The sequence below is a fragment of the Numida meleagris genome, chromosome 10, assembly GCF_002078875.1.
Source record: "Numida meleagris isolate 19003 breed g44 Domestic line chromosome 10, NumMel1.0, whole genome shotgun sequence".
NCBI classification, from domain to species: domain Eukaryota; kingdom Metazoa; phylum Chordata; class Aves; order Galliformes; family Numididae; genus Numida; species Numida meleagris.
This window is the reverse complement of record NC_034418.1, coordinates 9,845,502-9,857,021: the sequence shown is the minus strand read 5'-3', so window position 1 is coordinate 9,857,021 and position 11,520 is coordinate 9,845,502. Positions and strand designations below refer to the sequence as shown.

At 47.4% G+C, this 11,520-nt stretch overlaps 2 long non-coding RNA genes across 8 annotated transcripts in view; one reads left to right on the top strand and one right to left on the bottom strand.

Annotated features, from left to right (window-relative positions):
• LOC110404145 overlaps positions 1-11,179 on the top strand; it is a 35,321-nt gene extending 24,142 nt beyond the window's left edge. For all 7 annotated transcript variants that reach the window (XR_002442074.1, XR_002442073.1, XR_002442071.1 and 4 more), the window contains 3 exons: positions 8,639-8,808; positions 9,344-9,385; positions 10,534-11,179. This is a non-coding gene — a long non-coding RNA (uncharacterized LOC110404145). The remainder of the gene's footprint in view (positions 1-8,638; positions 8,809-9,343; positions 9,386-10,533) is intronic.
• Positions 7,886-9,486, bottom strand: LOC110404147. Its single transcript, XR_002442076.1, has 2 exons — positions 9,037-9,486; positions 7,886-8,181 (listed from the first exon to the last, which is right to left on the bottom strand). It is a non-coding gene; the product is annotated as an uncharacterized LOC110404147 (long non-coding RNA).

The window sequence follows — 11,520 nt, the reverse complement described above, 5'->3', positions numbered from 1 at the left end:
AGAGGGAAGCAGTTCTGGCACCAGAAATTTTAATGATGTTTTTTTTTTGTTGCCTGTTAGAAGATTCCTCCCCCCCTTTTTTTTTTCTGTTACTAACTCCTCCTGCATACAGCACAGCTCCTTCCAGAAGGGGTTTGCCAGTCCCCAAAAGCTGATCATTTCAGCCCCTCAGCTTTAAGACACAATTGCTCCCTTGTCAGTGCAGTTCTTACCAAAGTAGGCTGGCTTGGCAGGTCTCCACTCCTTCTTTGTTTAAGTTTATTTATTTTTATATCAGAAAGGTAGTAAAATTGACAAAAGAGGTTTATTCAGACTCTAACTGTACAGTTTACCACACATACAAAATAAAACATCCAGCACACTTCCTTTTAATTTATGGCATCAGTGCCAAGCCGTTAAAATACCAGGGGTAGTCCACTTCTCCATCTTGACCTTTTGAAACCTTTTTTTGCATCAGTACGCCATGCTGAATTTTCTGTTTGCTCTGCATCTTCCATCTTTTCAGGGCATTGTTGGTACGAAGTGGGAAAACTTTTAGCAGAAGTGAGCCCAAGCCTGTAGGGCTTCAGTCCCCAGCATGCAGGGCTTTCCCTGGGAGAGAGGTGGGGGCACTAGGGCACCTTCAGCAGCTCGGCTCATGGGGCCTCTGTTGTGTGGAAGCTGGAGTCCCCCTGAGCAGTTCAGGTGTCTCCTCACTCAGGTTGTGTGTGTCCGGTCACTATGGGGAGAAGTTCCCAAACAGCATCAGGACCAGTGTTAGCCTCTCTGGGGTCAGGCCTCCGTGTGGGTGAGCCCTGTGTCCTGGGGCACCCAGAGCTGCTGTGCTGAGTAACCTGTTGCATGGAGCGAGCGCTAAGCCCCTGAGACCTTACTCAATCAGTGGGTTCTCATTTATGTATTAGATTTAGTATCCAAATGATCCTGTAAACACAGCTATGGAACAGGAGCTGCAATCTGTTTATCAGCGTCTGTTTCTATGTATGTTCATCAGGGAGTTGGGATCAGAGTGGGTGTAGGTCCTGGGGATGGATGACTGGAGTTAGCAAAGAAGAAAGAGGTGTGGGTGGATGGAGTAACATTTCAAAAGAGAAGATGAATTCACAACTCTGCTGTTTCTACTGTCTACAACCATACTCTAGCTACAGTGATACATGGGGAATGGAAAAGGGAATAAATTGTCTCCTAATGCCTAGTTCAGTGGAGGGAATAGAGCGGCATCAACAATGCAGACAGGAGGAATCAATTCACTCAGTATTATTTGTTAACACACGAGCTTCCCCACCTCTGTAGGCCCTATAATAGCAATGTCATCCGATACAGGCCTGCAGCTTGTCAACTAATGGGCACTTTGCTGCTGGGGAGGTTCTCAGACAAGGTCAGCAACAGCCAGACCGTATACTGAAATGCTTGCTGTAAAAGCAGCTTTATTTCTGGCCTGGATGCTGGGACTGTCCAATTTCCAGCCCCGCATGTGTTTTTTGGTGCCCACCTTCCTGTTCTGAGGCTCTGCTTCTCCCCTGGGCAGTACACAGGCCACTGTGTGCTCTGCAAAAGGGAATCAGTCATGTTACTACGCTCTACTGACAAGAGTCACTTACCAGTGTCACATGACAGGCTTGTCCAAGAGCCCTTCGTGTTCAGCGCTAATGAAAACCAGTGGGATGGGCTGCCCAAATCCCTTTGGTGCTGTTGCCATCCTGTTTTGCTTTCCTCAGCCACATCTGCATGTGTCTACCACCAGCACTGCTGAGTGTCTGTGCTCTGAAGTGCCTTCCCTTAGAAACAGTTGAAGGACTGAGCTTGATGGGATGTACAGACCCTGTGCTCAGCAGTGGGTGCAGCCAGAACCCAGGCTTCGGGAGCTCTCATTTTGACTCTGACACAATCTGATGGTCTGAGTCTTGCACATGACAGCCCAGTGCTGCTACTCACCCTCCTTCGGGTGAAGTGACCCTGGTTTGGCAGGTCATACACCCACACCTCCAAGCTGTCCCAAACCTGAGTGTTGTGTCATCACTGTGTTCCTCCCAGCTGAGCAGAGAGAGGACTTCACCTTTTTCCTCTTGTATCAGAACTGTCAATCTCAGCACAGATTGCATTTTTTTTAAGCATGTACATTAGGAGGATTTTACATCATAAAATGCTGTAATAACCATGCAGTTAATGACTCTTTGGAAGTACTCAGAGATCACTGGCTCTCAGTGTAGTAAATAGAAAGCAGCAAGGTTCTGCAGTTCATTTCCAAACAGGTGAGTGGGAACTCTGAGAGTAGGAGCGATTAGTGTGTCTGCAGGTCTGGTTTCTCCTTTCGCTGAAGTGAAGGTGGGCGTTAGTCTGAGGTGTGCAACATCCACATCATGCCTGATCTAAGATTTGCCAATGGGTGTTCATTGCCTTCTACTCTTTAGCAATCAAACAGAAACTTTTCAGCTGGTACCTACTGGGTGACAGACAAGGTTTGAGAAATAGCCTTTTGGTCACTATTGCAATATTGTGAAAATGCTCTTAGGTGATAAGACAGCTGCATCATATGAGCAGAGCCCATTATCTCAACACAACCTGTATTCCCTGGTATCGCTCAGAGAGTTTATTACTAAAAACATGCATTAGTTCACTGGGTGGTTGTGTATAACCTGCATGAGAAATGCTCTGGATGGACATGAAACTTAGATTAGCGTATTTCCCTGTTCTAGAACCCTTTAAGCTTAGTCTTGTTTAAACAGCATTGGTGACAAAAGCCACATTGCCTGCTGTGGGAGTGGGACTGGATCAGTAATGCCATAATGTGATAAAAGGCCATGTTGTATTGCCAGTACTATGATTGCTCAGGAGACAGGTGATGCTCCAATTACTTTCTGAAGCTGTATTTAAGTTTCAGAATTTGTATTATTTGCCATATAAACCATTGTAAAAATGAAGGTAGCGATATGTAACAGACAAAGGTATCTTCCCATTGAAGCAGTGTTGAGTCATTATGCATTACCACCAAAGGAACAAACCAAGTTTTAATAACAATAGTTGGCAGTATTTCTATTACATGGCTTTAGCCAATAATATCTAAAAAATGCCTGTTAATTATGGCATTCAGCCCTTGCAGGCAGTTCTGTTTTACAAGTGCAATCCAGTATCCAGCCGCCAGCTGAAGACTATAGCCTTTCATTGTAGCTGAGCATTCATAGAATCATAGGATGGCTTAGGTTGGAGGGGACCCTAAAGATAATCTAGTTCCAACCCCCTTAGCATGGGCAAGGCTGCTACCTACCAGATCAGGCTGCCCAGTGCCCCGACCAACCTGGCCTTGAATGCATCCGATGATGGGACATGCACAGCTTTTCTGGGCAGCGCGTGCCAGTGCCTCATCATCCTCTGAGTAAAGCTTTTCTTCTTAACTTCTAACCTAAATCTCTTTTAGTTTAAAACCATTCCCCCTTGTCCTGTCTCTGTCAGACCATGTAAAATGTCAGTCCGCCTCTTGCTTGTGAGCTCCCTTCTGGAAAGCCACAGTGAGCCTTTTCTGAAGATACAACCATTTCTTACCTGATTCCTTTCTGGGGAAATCACTGTTATCACTGCTGCGTTTTTTTATTCTTATTTTTTTGGATTTTTGTTTTGGTTTGTTGCTTAGTTTTAATCCTGACACTGCCAAGTAATATTCAAAAGAGATGGCTTACTCACCGCTACCCCTGGGCAGCTCGTCTGGCTGGCGCACAGCCTGCCAGCTCGGGGCAGCTGCTGAGCTCAAATATGGCACAGCAATTGCAGCCGGGCTGTCGGGCAGCCAGCCTGGCTCCAGAGGCCGGGTGAGCTGCCATCCTCAGTGCAGCCCTAACACCGGCAGCAAAGTGCAGGTCCTGGGGCACAGAGGTTGCGCACGGCTGTGTCTGCACTGTGGCACACAGCGCCATCAGCCCAGGCTTCTGAGCTGCACTGTGCATCCCTTGAACAGTGAACCCCCATGGCGCATGGGGCAGCGGGGCTGGCACGGTGCGTGCTGCTGTGGCCATCTGCTGCTTCTCTTCAGCTGCTCTCTGGAGCTGTCTGCAGGGCTCCCAGTACAACTGGAGGACGTCACGTCATGCCACAGAGCTTTATCTTTGGGCTACACAAACACGTCCTAGAATGCACAGAGCAGGAGCAGATAAGGATAAATCTCCTGTAGGTAACCATAACAGTGGCTGAAAAAAAGTGACATTTGTTTTGTACTTATCACTTTGTCTAGCTGTAATTATTATTGTTATTGTTAGTGCTTCTATTGCAATATTACCTGAGGCTGCCCAGCCAGCCTGGGCTCCATTGTATTTGGCACAAACACTTCCAAACTCCTCCAAAAAACTTCCACATCAGAATGCAAGTGTCTTAGGATGGCAGAGAGGAGGGATAAAACCAAATGGATACAATTAGCCTAGGCCCAACTTAGTCATTCTCTTGGTATAATTATGAAATGGACAAAGGTAGCGCCAAATAACCTCAAATGCCCTTCTAGCTATAATTAATTATATTGCATAATAATAGTGTCAGTTTAAACATTGTTTAAAACCGATGCTCTGCTCAGAATTACAGCCACACTTAGATCTTGCACAACAGGCTAACACATAGCAGTGTCTTAACTTCCATTTTCTATTTCACTGTGTCATCAGTGCATAGGAAAAGCTTTTGACCAAAGAGGAGTCGGTGATACAGCGGTAAATAGAAGTGGGCCGATTCATCTGTCTGTGGTATATGAGGAGCAGGTAAATATTAGAAGTGCCCAGAGTAGAAGCGGGTACAAAGGGAGTGCCCTTTGCCTGCATTTACCCTTGACTACACCACTTAGAAGAGTTGCATAATTGATACAATTGAACCACATCAGACTCTTAGTTATAGAACATAATGAAATGGTTTTCAGTGTTGTGGATCATGCTACATGGGTGATGCCATATATGCATCCAGGCAGAATAAATAAAACCATTTCCCTAAGGTATTATGTCTCTTCACCTTCTCTGGTTGCACCCAGGACTTAATTTTGAGAGCAGTTCTTTAACTAGCACAGCACGTAACCCTGCGCTGCTACTGCACGCGCTGCTGCAGAGGAGAGAGCCTCCCCGTAGCGCTGGAGGTTCGTAGTTCCCACACAGTACATGAAGTGCTGTCAGAGACTGGTGAAGTTTAGGGGGCACATGTACCTCTACACACTGCAGACTATTCAGCAGAGACCCATGCATCATACTGAAGTTTTTTGAAGGCCCGTTAACCTGTATGTGTCAGAATCTGGCTTCCCCGTAGGAAGTACGGTCTTGCAGGCAGTGGTATTTGATAGCTGCTTTTAGTGATGGAAGTGGGAGTGAGGCACAAGGCAGGCCCTGGATAAACAAAGGACACGGGGGAGCTGCCCCCCCACCAGTCTGCAATAATCTCACATTACTGGGTCTTACCCTGTGGCTGTGCACGTCATCCAGGCATGGAAGCACGAGCATTGGGTGGCACTGAGAAAGGATTACTGTAGAAGTTGCTATTATTTTCTCTCTTCTTTTTTTGTTGTTGTTGCTATCACAGGAAAACTACGCTCATTTAGAAGTATTCCTCTTGCTGGATGCTTTGCCCATTGTTACATGATGTTCTACTATTCCTATTGCATCATTTGAACTTGGCCTTTACTTATGATGCTACATTGTTTTCTGTATACACTTTATAATTAGAACTACTAATTGCAAGCTTGCTCGTTGCCTTTGGTTGCTTTTCCAGAGCATTACTTGCAGAAAAGTCACAATTACGCAGTTCTTCTCAATTGTTCAGCAAGTATTTTCATAAATACAGAAAAGAAACCAGGACTGGGTTACCAGTTTCTAAGCTTTAGCTGGTGTGCAGAAATCAGTGAACCACGTTCTCATCATTTTCCTTTTTCTTCTGAACAAATTTTTAAAAATCACATTAGATATGCTGAGGTAGTTCCCACCAGCTGTTACCTTTGAGTTTAATCAGTGGGTTTTTTTTGACATGTAGAACTTCTGTCTAGGTGACATATTGTCATCTTTGTGATACATTTGGGAAACAGCACACAACAAGTATCCATATGGTTCAATTGTTCTGCAAGAAAGAGCTAGTCATTTCCATACACATGCTGCAAACTTAAACACAATGGTCCCATTTTATCATGTGTTACTTCAACTTTGCTGATGATTCAGTGGTGTTATTCCAGTGAAAATCAGGAGTACAGCAGTGAATCAGCTCATTGGCTCTGCATCGCGCTATCTAAAATGAGGATCCACCTACAGGTAAAATACTATCACACCGCGTGTATCTCATGGACTGCAATCTGTCCTGGCTTGTCAGGTCTTCATTGGAAAAGGATTGCATGGGTTCAGAACCAAAGTGCATGCTGACTGCTGCTTTAGTCAGTGGGAGCACTCGTGAACAAGATGAGCTGGTTTTGGCTTTTCTAATGACAGATCACTCCAATCAAAAATCCAGGAGCGTAGGGTTACTTTTTTTAAAAATACGGATGCTTTTGTTACCTGTGGCTGCCACGGATGGAGAAAGCAGCACCTCCGCTGCTTCCCACTGTTTTCCCAGGGGGGCTGCAAGGCGCAGGACAGCGCTGTGCTGGGAGTGGAGGAGCTGGGTGGCAGTGATGCTCTCCTGGCACCGCACAGTGCTGGTGGTGGCTGCAGGGAGACAGCTCCCAGTGCCTTTGTGCAGCACTGGTGCTTAGATCTGACGCTACAGCTGTTCGCTGGCAGCCACGAGCTCAGCATCACTGTTAAGCTTCAGTAAAGACTGAGTGGAACTAACGCTGGAAAGCATATGTAGACGAACTCAGCATGTTCTTTCAGTGTGAGCACGTCACGATTTACTAACCAGCCTCTGTTCAAACTGCCAAGTAACTTCCCTCTTCCGTATGTCATTCCAATTGGTTCCTTTCCCAAAGTCAGTCTGAAAGGACATCCCACAGAAATCTGCTCTCAGACAGTGCCTGCAGATATAGCCCTCTCCCAGTTGCACGAATGTTGTGCGCTTACCTGTCCTGCACCCCATGCTTGAGCCGATTAATGGATAGAGCCCAGCTGTGCGATGGTGCTGGCGTGCTCAGAGGGAGACAGCAGTTCTTGCTTTGAGCATCAGCCATCACAGAGGACCTAAGCAATGAACTGAGCAGGCAGATTTATTTGCAGGGTGAGGGATTAAGGTGAGATGCCTTTGGCACACTGATGGGCTGGGAGAAGGGGCTGTGCTGGATGCTTGATGACTGCCCATGGGATACAGCTGGAAAAGCTTTTATTTCCACCATATGGTAACAGCATCACCTTAGGAGTGACCCTGCTGCCACCTGCACCCAGCAAGACCTTGTGCCCAGCGTGGCTCCAAGCTCCGCTCCCAAACTCCCCATGTGAGCGGTGTCACACAGGCTGCAGTCCTCAGCATGACATCAGCACCGAGATGGCACTGCTGGCTCCCAGGGGATTCGCATGAGCTTTTGCATCCTGCCAAAGGCCCCTTGGGGTCTTCAACCCAGGTGTCAGCAGGTGAAGGCTGACACCACCTGCTGCTCTTTAGCTGGAAGGAGCTGATGGTGTCAGGCTGCAGGGATAGCTGAGTGATGCCACATAAAGGGCAGTGAGTTGCTGGCCATCCCAGCAGGGGGGGAAGGGGAGGCCGTGACCTGCTCCTCACTGAAGGCACAGCCTTGGTGGCAAGGTTTGGCTGCAGCAGATGGGAGATAAGCCCCATGTGTAATCGCACCGCACAGCTTCCAGGAGAGGAGAGAAGGCTCCATTCTGCTCTGACACTCAGCCCCTACCAGCATGGAGCAGTTGTCACTGTTGAGACACCAGGTGAACCCAGGAAAGGTGAAACGTCGTGAGAAAAAATGGGGAATGAACCAGAGACAGAAGCTGAACAATAACACCAATGTAAACACAGGTCTAGTTTTTATCCTGTGCAGAGAGACTGTTTTTGAGAACATATGCAGAGTGAAATGAATTCATAAACCTCTGTACCAGGTGCAATCATTAGTCAGTAAATGAATTACACATAATTATCTGCTTTGTATTTAATTCACTTGGCTTCCAGTTTCTTACTCTTCGTAGAGTGAAACTCTGTATCTCTCACACAAACACACTCTCCATGGGCAAGGAGGTTTTGGAGGGCTGCCATCATCCTGACTCATGAATCAGACTCCATGATTTGAATGATATTTATCTAAGCCTGCAAACAAAGAAGATGGCTATGTGTCCAATGAGAGGATAATTATTGTTATTATGTTTATAGAGCAACAAAGTCGGGAGTTAGGACCCCGGGGGAAAGGCGGCAGGAAGGGCGAGCTGGGCAGAGGCAGGAGGCTGCAGGCAGCATTTCAGTGCAGGGATGCGCCAGGGCCCTCGCAGGGCTCCCTGCCTGAGTCACCTCTGCCAGGAATCACCCAGTGGCCACGGCGGGCAGCGAGGTGATGCGTGCTTCCATGGGATGCTGCCGGGGCTGCGGGACCACGCCCCTGTGTGGACAGCGCTGGGCCTGCCAGGGCTTTGGTAGCAGCTGAAGGCTTGGGGTTGGCACAGAGCACCCCGAGCAGCTCTGCCACCGAGGGGACAGAAGACAGGGATGTGCCAGTGTGGCACATCCAGAAAGGGAAAGAAACCCATAACAGAAAAGGCTTTCTTTGCAGGTAACACAGCTGCTGCCACAGCAGGTTACTGAGACGTAGCATGTCCCTTGGCATGGCAGTGTGCTCACCTTGCTTCATGACTTCAGTGCAAGTGTGGGCAGAGGAGCCCTGATCCACCGCACGGGAGAGCTCTGGACGCTCCGACAGCGGCAGTGCCATGTGCAAGCCAGGTCAGTGCTCTGTGCACACAGGGCAGTGCTGGAGGAGATTGCCTACTGCGGCCATCCATAGTGGGCAGTAAGCCTGGGAGAAGCGGTAACTTGAATCCCCTATTTCTAAAACACAAGTGCCACTCTAAAGCCTCATCTCGCCCTGTGACAGCCCCCTGAGGTTACAGGGCACCCTGCCCTGCCAGGAAGGACATCTGATGTGTGTGCGCCTGCACAAAGCTCACTCACGTCTGTTGGGCCCTGGAGCAGGCCTGGTCCCACCATTGTTCATGGCTTGGTGATAGTGACTGGGGGCTCTCCTTCAGCTTGGCATCACCAAGCAGCCCCTACTCTTCACAGCCATGGTGCTGTCTGCAGACCCTAGAGATGAATGCCAGACTGGAAGTGTCTTGGTTTGTGGTTAAGTGCCAGCCATCATAAAGACAAACAGCTCTTCTGTTGAGAGAATCAGAAATGTAAGTGCCATTTACCTCCATTAACTCAGCTTTAGATGGTAACGTTGGAGTCACTTGCAACTATCTCTGATCCACTTTAGGTTACAATGCACAGCCAGAGAGACAGCAGCACAGACAGCCAGGTAAGGACAACACCCCGCACTGCAGCGACTGTAGAACAAATCCCACATGGGGAGCAAACCGTCCTGCTCTTGCCCTGCCAAGATCGGTGTGAAATGCTGCCAAATTTTGCCCTGGTTATTGGGAGGGGGTGAAACCAATAACTACTTGATAATCAGTGCTGCAGAAAATGCCACTAAAAATGGAAACTAAGTAACTTGATGCTACTCCAATCAAACCACTTTTTGGAAACACGTTTCATCTTGCTAGATTTTTTAACTGATGATTAAATTCACATTAATATCCCAGGAAGAAACATGGAATGGTTTTGACCAAGGAAGCATTGCCAATGCAATGGTACAAAATGATCCTCTGGATCACAGAGCGTTCCTTGGGGGATGTGTCTTGCAAGCACTGACTTTTTTAAACTGCAGTAAATCTTCCTTACTTAATTCCCTTTTCAAAATAACTTAAATTTTCTGGAGTAGGTTGATAGAAAATATCTATGTGGTAATATTAACAGCCCAGAGGGAAAAAAAAAAAGTTTTTATAAGAGAGCAATCAAAATATTGCTGAGACAGGACTGGCCACAAGGGGAGAAAACGTGGTTTTCGGACATTGGTAAAGCCCGGGAGTTCTGCACCAGGACTTCCTCCATCTCACAGAACGGGTGCATGGCCCTGGGAACAGCTCCCAGAATATGTTTATTTGTCAGTTGACCTAGCAGAAATACTACTGCTCCCCACACATTTGGTCTACAAGGCATTTGAATGCCCTTGAGTGCAGGAGGTGAAGTAGGTGGAGAAATAGCCAAGCACTGGTCTCCGTAAATAATGCTGTGTATGCAGCAGTTCCTGCATCTTTCACCCCCTCTCACTGATGCACAAAGGCTTTATATCATTGTTAGAGGGAATACATCAGGCAGTACCCAACCTCAGATGACAAGCACTCCCCTGCTTACAGTCCTGGAGAAATAATGCCATGAAGCACGGGACCAACACCACCACAAATACTTCTCTCTCAGCTGGTTGACAGAAAACAACAGTACGAGGCCATAAATAGCTGGTTTGTTATAAATCACTGCATTTGGCTCACCTGTTCCCGTGCACCCTGGGGCTGCTGCTGGACATAATATGCCTTTAACTTTTATTTTCTTAACATTACAACACAGATGGCAGCTGGCTTTGTACACGTGAGCACGGTCATATGGTCACACGCACAAGACCACAGAGCAGTCACGCTCCTCACTGTGAAACCCAAGGAGGTTTCTGAAAAACGTCGCTCTGCAGTTCCTGCTCTGACAGCAGAACGCGGCCGTGGGGCCAGCACCGACCTAAACATCGCAGGGCATGGACACAGCAAGTTAATTTAATAAATTTCAAATTCTGAGAGGAATTTTTCCCAGTTCACAAACTGTTGGATGTTAACAAAGTTGTAAATTGGAGTCAGTGACAAGAGAGCACAGGTTCAGCAGCAGAGATGTGAGATCAGCTCTACAGCTGCTGGACTTGATGAGTTACACCAGTGACGCCAGACAAGTATTTTACAGAGTATTTTAACAGTCTGTGCTTGTGGGGATTGTACTAATTTTTGGTGAAGATACTGAAGTAATTTACAATAGGAATATTATTTACCAGCCCTTGGAAAGCTGCATCGTGGAGCCATGTTCATGTGTGCTTTGGATGGCTTAGAAGGGGACAGGACGAAGGAGTGGAAAGAACCACATCCTCCTCTCGATCACAAATCACTCATGTTTGTACCTGAAAGACCATAAATGTGTCTGTTTGCAGTGTACTGGCACGCAGCCTGGGAACTTCCATTAAAAGATGTAGCTCCACCACACTGCAACTCTCAGTGCCAGACACGGCATCTCCAGCATGCAGGGAAAAGCTCTGAGATCGTGTCTGTGGCAAAAGAAAAAGCCTGATCAATCTGACAGTAGAGTTCACCACTGCTTTCCCGTGGGGCTGCCAGGGTATTTCTCCTCTGACATTGCAGCTCCCAGCTTTTACATTACTCCATTTTGTCCTGTTGCACCAGCCTTGCTCTAGGACAAATACATGAATTTGTGTTTTGGTGATGTGAGGCAATCTAGCCCTGACCTTGTGTGGTGCTTCACACAGATGTAACACATCCTCTGAAGCCAGGGGGAGCGTGA